This window comes from Elephantulus edwardii, unplaced genomic scaffold (assembly GCF_000299155.1).
Source record: "Elephantulus edwardii isolate Elephantulus edwardi_28Jun2011 unplaced genomic scaffold, EleEdw1.0 scaffold00024, whole genome shotgun sequence".
Lineage (NCBI taxonomy): Eukaryota > Metazoa > Chordata > Mammalia > Macroscelidea > Macroscelididae > Elephantulus > Elephantulus edwardii.
This window is the reverse complement of record NW_006399774.1, coordinates 18,858,627-18,867,063: the sequence shown is the minus strand read 5'-3', so window position 1 is coordinate 18,867,063 and position 8,437 is coordinate 18,858,627. Positions and strand designations below refer to the sequence as shown.

General features: G+C 40.0%; 1 pseudogene; it reads right to left on the bottom strand.

Moving 5' to 3' along the window:
• Positions 1 to 2,723: 2,723 nt before the first annotated feature.
• On the bottom strand, positions 2,724 to 3,620 carry LOC102868313 (annotated as a pseudogene).
• Positions 3,621 to 8,437: the final 4,817 nt, after the last annotated feature.

Sequence of the window (8,437 nt, the reverse complement as noted above, 5' to 3'; positions counted from 1 at the left end):
CCTGTTGGTACAAGTGGTAAGAACTTTTGGTTTTCTAGGGTTTTGTTTGTTTTTATTTTGAGATGGAACTTGTCTTGAAAGCGGTAATCTTGAACCGAATGTATGTTGAGTTTGTATCTTTGCTGTTGATTCAGAACACAGAGAGCTGACCCTCCAGTGAGTTTTCAGAGCCAGTTAAACACCAGGAAGGAGACTATCCATCTTCTCTCACAGAGCAGCTGGTGGAGTCAAACCTCCTGCCTTTGGATTGGCTGTGCATGTCTTACCTAGAGGCACCAGAACTCCTATAACATGATAGATACACAGAGATACACCCCCACACACAAAGATGAACACACAGCTCATATATAATCACACACACGAGATTGTCCACTAACACGCATGCACATATCACAAACACAACACCAATGCTGTTGCCCAAATACTTGTTCTCTGTGCCGGGGTCTTTGAGTATAGGCACAGTGCTGCAGTGGGTACACGGGAAACATGCCCTGCTATTTCTGTTTGTCAAATGATGAGAGATCTAAAGAAGATATCAGTATTTCTATGACTATGTTAAAAGTGAGAGGGACCTTGAACATTTGGTAATTATTTGTCCGACAAAATCTAAAAACCCTGGTTCTCCTTCTCTTTGCTGATCTATGGTTAGTTTTAGACAGACTGGCATAAATAGTAGAGTTCATTTTAAGCAGCACAGAACAGGAGATAGCTCATATCTTGACTTCTCCAAGCCTCGGATTCTACAAGTGAGGACAAAGATCAAGCCTCCAGTACAACTGACAAGATCAACAGTACATTGTCAGGGAACTTTCCCATTTCAGAAAGGTTTCACAATCATTATCACACAATCTCATTAATGTTACACAAAAGTAAAATCTTGCTGAGGATAATTCAGAAGCTACTGGAGCAGAACATCCACAGAGAACTACCACTGATAAAAAACTGAACTGACAAGAAGACTTGGGACCTTGGATATCAGTGCTAAATTGATGAGTTCGGGTTGTACCTTGGGGAAAAAAATGTTTGGCATCATATTTCAGAAAAACCAATCATTAAAAATTCTGAAGAGCACAATTTCTACTCTGACTCACAGGAATCACCAGGAGTCAGTGTTGACTTGACTCGGTGGCAACTGGTTAAACGTCACATAAGCAAAATCCTGCTGAAGATGATCTAGAAACGACTGGGACAGTACATGACAGAAAACTACCAGAAATACAAGCTGGATTTAGAAGAGCCCATGGCACTAGAGACATTAACGCCAGTGTCAAATGGATCTTGGCAGAAAGCAAAAAGCACCAGAGGGATATCTATCTGTGTTTCACTGACTCTGCAAAGGCATTTGATTGTGTGGATCACAACAAATTGTGGTTAACCTTGAGGATAATGGGAATCCCAGAACACTTGATTATGTTTATGTGAAACCTATACGTGGACCAAGAAGCAGTCCTCAGAACAGAACAATAAAACACTGCATGGTTCAAAAGCAAGAAGGGAGTGTGTCAGGAATGTGTCCTGTCTCCATATGTTTTCAATCTATATGCAGAACAGATCATTCAGGAGGCTGGGCTTTATGAGGAGGAATGTGGCATCAGGATTGGAGGAAGACTCATCAACAACATGCATTATGCAGATGACATAACCTTGCTTGCTGAAACTGAGGTGGACTTGAAGCACTTGCAGCAGAAGGTCAGGACTGCAGTATTCAATATGGATTGAAGCTCAACATCAAGAAGATTCTCACCACTGGGCCCACTGGCAGCACCATGACGGATGGAGAAAAGTTTGAGGTTGTTCGCAGTTACAATTTGCTCAGCTCCTTAATAAACACTTTTGGCACCAGCAGTCAGGAAATCAAAAAGTAAATTGTATTAGGTAAATCTGTTGTTTGGGACCTTTCCAGAGTTCTGAGAAGCAATGATATCTGTCAAGAGACTAAGACGCACCTGATTTAGTCCATGGTCTTCGCAACTACTTCCTGTACAATCAGATAGCTGTACAATGACTAAGGCCAGAAGAATTAATGCCTTTGAGTTGTGGTGCTGGAGAAGAGTCTTGAACCTATCATGGACTGCCAAGAAAACAAATAGGTCTGTCTTGGAGAGGGTGAAATAAAATTTCTCCTTGGAGGCTAGGATCTTGGAGCTCCAACTCACATACTTTGGTCATCTGGCCAGGAGGGACCAATCCTTGGAGAATGACATCATGCTTAGAAGGGTCAAGGGACAGCACAGGAGAGGAAGACCCTGGATGAACTGGATTGATACAGTAACTAGAGCAATGGGGGTAAGTGTATTGGAATTATTCAGCCTGGCTTAGGACAGGGCAGGCTTCAGAACTATTGTACACAAGATCACTATGAGTGGCAGGCAACTTGATGGTGCATAACAAAACCAACAACAATGCTGTTTATTAAAATAGTTCATTTTTTTACTTTATTAAAATACTTGGTTTATTTACATGTATATTTTTGCTTCCCCACCATTTCCATTTGTCTGACCACTGCTACTACTTTGTCCTATTATAACATTCCATACATACTTAAAACCAAAGCAAAGGGTGGAGTTCCATCTTTAAAAACTAAACAGGCATCTTGGACAACACATTCTTGGCAAAGAAACCTAGACAACATTTATCAGACAAGGTAGGGAAAGTTCTCACTCAGCCCGATATCAACTGTTACAGAAATGAAATAAGACAGAAAATTTTAACAAAGTATTTTCTTAAAGAGACCTCCTCCACTGCCAGAGATCTTGAATAGCCTCCTGGTCTGTCATCCGGAAGCAATTCTTCACATAATTCATGAATTTGGCTTTCATTTTGGGAAGAGAACCACCTTTATCTATACTTGCTTGCATTTTTGCTTTAATGTCTTTTACAGAACTAGGTCCTTTTGGAGTTTGGGGAGGTTTTTTCCTGTTTTTTGAAAGATTCTTGTCCTTTTGATTGTGGAGTTGATGGTTTTGAGTCTTTTCCATTCTGTTTTGATTTTTGTGCATTTTTGGCTGGAGTATCCCGTTATAGATTTCTTCACTGGTGCTTTTTCTTCAGCCTCGTCATCATCAAACTCGTCGTCGTCATCATCTTCATCTTCATCGTCGTCATCATCATCATCTTCATCGTCGTCGTCATCATCATCAGTGGCAAGTTTCACCTTTTTCTGTGGAATTTCGTTACCACCTGCGGGGGGCAGATCTCTTTCCTGATGTACTTACGAGTTTCACATCCTCCTCCTCTTCCTCATCTGACTCTGCATCTTCCTCCACAGCTACTCAGTGTTGTCCACTTACACGCACAGGCCCTGAGCCACACTTCAATCGTAAGACGACAGGTGGTGTTATTTCAAAGCCCCCAAGCGAAACCGTTGGCTGTACAGACATTTTCAAAGTCGCCGGTGTTCCTTTAATTGGGCTGCCCTCATAATTCATTGCCTCTGCTTCAACAATGTGCAATTCATCCTTTGCACCGGCCCCTAAACTGACGGTTCTTAAAGATAACTGGTGCTCAATCTCATCATTATCCACCTTCAAGTGATAATCGTGGTCAGCGTTCAGTTCACAACCGAAAAGGCAGTTTGGGGGCCGCAGGGGGCTCATGTCCATATCCATCGAATCTTCCATGGCTTGGTGGCTCACGTTTATGTGGGAGAGGATGGCAATAAATCAGCACTGTTGCAGAGAACAGCCGCGCAGAATGGAATCACAGCAGGGAAAATAGTTCATTTTTGCCCTCAGTGATCTGAAGAATACACTGACAATAATAAACTAGAGTTCTACATATATATTTACTCTTTTATTCATTGTATTCCGTTTGATTGCTTGTCTACTCATAAGCATATGCCTTGCAGTTTTACTTATAGAAGTTTTGTACTATGTTTGAATGCGTGTAACTTCATGTTATCAATATTTTCCTATGAAATTTAATATTTACTTATGCAGCTTCATTAAGAAATTCAGTAATTTTTAACTGCAATTGCATTGCATTTAGACATTAACATAGAATTGTCATATTAATGATACTGAAATATCCTCAATTTCTAGTTGAGTTTTATCATTTTCTTTTCTTTTTAAAATTTTTCAATTTTATATTGATTCATTTACAAAGTTCATAAAGTTCATATGCATTGCTTTTCACACTGCATCTTTCCCCTTTCCTCTTCAACCCCTGCCTCCACCCATCAGATTGTGTGATGCTATGATTAAGCACCCTCCCCTTCCTTGGGTCCTTCTACTCATGTTACAATAATGGTCTGATACATTATTTGTCCTAATGAGACTGTGTTAGTTCACTTAGCATAATGCTCTCCAGCCCCTCCCAAGTTATGTAGTAATTTACAAAAGCATTGCTCCTGCGTGCTGTGTGGTATTCCATTGTGTTAATGTACCATAATTTCTCAACTCATTCCATTGTCATTGGGCATTTGGGCTGTTTCCATTTTCTCACGAAGGTGAAGAATGTGGTTATGAATATTGGTGTACCCGTCTCTGTGCTGCAGTTCTTATTTTCTCAGGGTATATTCCAGGTTGTATACCTGGGTCATATGGAATTTCTATGTTTAACTTTTTGAAGAAATGTCATACTGCTTTCCAAAGTGGTTGTACCATTTCACAATCCCACCAATGATGCAGAAGAGTTCCTACCTCACCACATCCTCTCCAACAAGTATTACTTGCTGCCCTGCTAAACTTTGCCACTGCTACTGGTTAAGATGTTATCTCATTGTGTTTTTATTTGTATCTCTTGTTTTCCCCCAGTGATTCTGAGCATTTCTTCATTTGTCTGTTGATCATCTGAGTTTTAAAGTTTTCTTCATAGAACTTTAGCATGTTTTTAAGTGCATTACTCTGTATTTCTTCTTTTATTGGGGTTTTCTTATTTATTATATCTTTTAATGAGCTATTGAAGCAGGAGTGGCATCCACTTCCTTAATAGCTTGCCTCCAGAAACCCTATGAACCTGGAGAAAGGATGAAAGTCATGCAAGTGTTGAGGACTTTCATTCATAAGGTCGCTATGAGTCATCTACAAGTCGACGGCACTTAACAACAACAACAACTAGCTATTATTTGAGTATATAAAAACCATCGGTTTTTACATGTTAATTCTATATACTCATAATTGATTAATATTTTTCCATTATTTAGGTTAATTTTAACATGTGTTCTCTCCAGTTATCTAGGTATAGTATCATGTCACTTGCAAGGGAGTTTTTTGTTTTTCTTCCAGTTTTGTGTTTTTAATATTTCTTTCTAGTCTAATACAAACACATTTGATAGTAGTAGAGACACTGTAGATCTTTATTCTTATCCTGATAATGAAATGAATGTCTCTAGTGTTTCCTAAATAAGATTCTTGTATTTGGAAATTAGTAATGGTCATCTGTCTACATGTGTACACCTCATCGGTTTCAATGCAGTATCCATTATTTATCCCCTCTTCCTTCGTCTTCCCTCAGCCCTGATGTCACTCCACACTTCTTGTAACTAGTCTGCTACTAATCTTATCAGAATGAATTATGAATACAGATATTTATATTTCTCTATTATCTATCTATCATCTATCTATCTATCTATCTATCTATCTATCTATCTATCTTCTATCTCTCTAGCGTGGCTAAATTGTAAGGACTTTCACTGCTAATCCAAATACTCGTGGTTCAAAACTACCTGCTGTTTCATGGAAGAAAGATGGACAATCTGCTCCCATGTGATTTCCAACTTCCGAAGACTCGCTGTTACTGTTACTACTGTGGAGAGAGAATCAGAATCAACCCATAGCCGACCCTTTGATGAGTTTCAGAGGCAGTTAATTGCATGGGAGGAGATTGTTCATCGTTTTCCCACGGAACAGCTGTGGCCTCAAGCCGCGTGCCTTCGGGACTGCAGCATTAATCATGAGCTGGTCCTGTCTCAGTGGCACCTAACAAATATATACACATCAGCCCTTTAAAGTATTCGACTCAGCACAATGCAATTGAGTAAGAAATAACTCCTAGCTGCCCCTCCAGCGAGTTTCGGGAGCCTGTTAACTGCACAGGAGGTGAGGGCCCATGTTTCTCCTGAAAATCCACTGATGGATTTCAACAAGCAGAGAAGCACCGTCTGTTCAATAGCAGCACGGCTTCCTGTGGCTCATAGCACCAGAGCTCTCTACTAATAACAATTGTTGCTGTTGTTGTGAACCACTGAATCAGAGTCAACCTGTGGCTGATGCTTCAGTGGATGGTACAGAGGCAGTAAATTGCACAGGAGGAGATAGACCATTTTTCTCCCACAGAGCAGCTCGTGGTTTTGAACCATGTAATCATTATTTGACACTATAACCTTATAAAAATAGAAATAAGTCGTTTAGCTTTCTCTATTCACCACGTCTGTTACTACAAAAATATCTATTTACAACAAGTGGTGCTGACAAAACTGGTTTTCTAACTGCAGAAAACTGAAGCAGGATCCAATTGTACACCATACACAAAAATCAACTAAAGGTAATTCAGAGACACACAGCTGAAGACCAAAACAACAAAGATAATAAGTGGCAAAATGGGGCCAGATTTACAAGCCTTCACGTATGGAATAAGTAGACTGACAAATACAGCCAGAAAGGCACAATCAGGTCAGGATAATATCGATGAAGGGGATCGCCTAAAGATTAAAGTCCTGTGTCTATCAAAAGCTTTTCCCAATAGAGTGAAAAGAAAACTTACTGGCTGGGAAAACCATCTGCCAAAGACATCTTAGACAAGTGTCTGATGACAAAAGTTTGCAGGGTACTACTACAGGGCCTCCACAAGGAAAAGACTGAGAACTCAATCACAAAATGGACAGACGACATGGAAAGATTCTTCACAAAGGAAAAAATGTGATGACCAACATATACATGAACAAATTCTCAAAAATCACTGACAATAAGAGACATGTAAATCTAAACCACACTAAAACCCCAGCTCACTGCAGTAGCAGTGGCAAAATTTGACAGAATGGCAAACAATAACTATTAAAGAGGATGTGAAGGGATTGGAGTTCTCATACACTATTGGTGGGGTTATAAAATGGTACAACCACTCAGGAAGGCAGTTTGACCTTTCCTCACAAAGCTGAACATAGTAATGCCATATGATACAGCTATTCTGTTACTAGGAACATACTTTAAGGAAAATAGAACTGAGACACAAATGGAGAATTGTACATCTATGTTCATAGCAGCAGAAAATGGAAGCACCCCAAATGTCCAACAAACAAATGAACTGAGAAATTGTGGTATACTCACACAATGGAGTAATAAGCACACTCATGGAAGCTAACAGGCAACCCTGCTTGATGAAACTAGGGAGGTCCTGAAACTCTTGCTGCAAAGACTGCTCTCTTTAATATGGATTGAAGCTTAATATCAACAAAACAAAGCTTTAGTTTGCTTGACTCCACAATCAACACTCTTGGCACCAGCAGCCAAGTAATTAAAAGTTGTATTGAATTGGAAAAATCTGCTATCTGAGACCTCTCCAAAGTACTGAAGAGTAATGGTCTCAGTCTGGAGACTAAAGTGTGCTTAATACAGGCCATGGTCTTTGCAATCACTTGCTATGCATCAGAGAGCTGAACAATGACTACGGAGGATAGAAGGAGAATTGATGCCTTTGAGCTGTGGTGCTGGAGAAGAGTATTGAGAATACCATGGACTGGTAGGAAAACAAATAGATTCATCCTGGAGAGGGTTAAACCAGGAGTCTCCTTGGTTCCTCATACATATTCTACATATGTATGACATATTCTACAGTCATGGTCTTATGCAATATTTGTCCTTTTGGGACTGAGTTCACCTACCAAATTAGGCAGTAATTTACAAAATCACTGTGCCTGCATGTTGCGCAGTATTCCATTGTGTGAATTTCTCAATCCATTCCATTATGATTGGGCATTTAAGCTGTTTCCACATTCTAGTGATGGGGAATAATGCTGCTAATAACATTGGTGTACAAGTTTCTGTTTGTGCCTCAGTTCTCATTTCTCCGGGTATATTCCAAGCAGTGGAATACCTGGGTCATATGGAATTTTTATGTTCAGCCTTTTGAGGAAATGCCAAACTCCCTTCCAGAGTGGTTGCACCATTTTATAATCCCACCAACAATGTATAAGAATTTCTATCTTTCCACATCCTCTCCAACATTTTTTGCTTTCTATCTTATTAATCTCTTTACCATCCATCCTGATGCTGCCAATTGGCCCAGTGGTGAGAATCACTGTCTTCTTGACATTGAGCCTCAATCCTTATTTAAGGCTGCAGTCCTTGACCTTCTGCAGCAAGCACTTCACATCCTCCTCAGTTTCAGCAAGCAGGGTTGTGTCATATGCATAACGCAGATTGTGAATGAATGGATCTTCCACCAATCCTGATGCCAAACTTCTCCTCATGGAGCCCAGTCTCTTGGATGATCTGTTTTG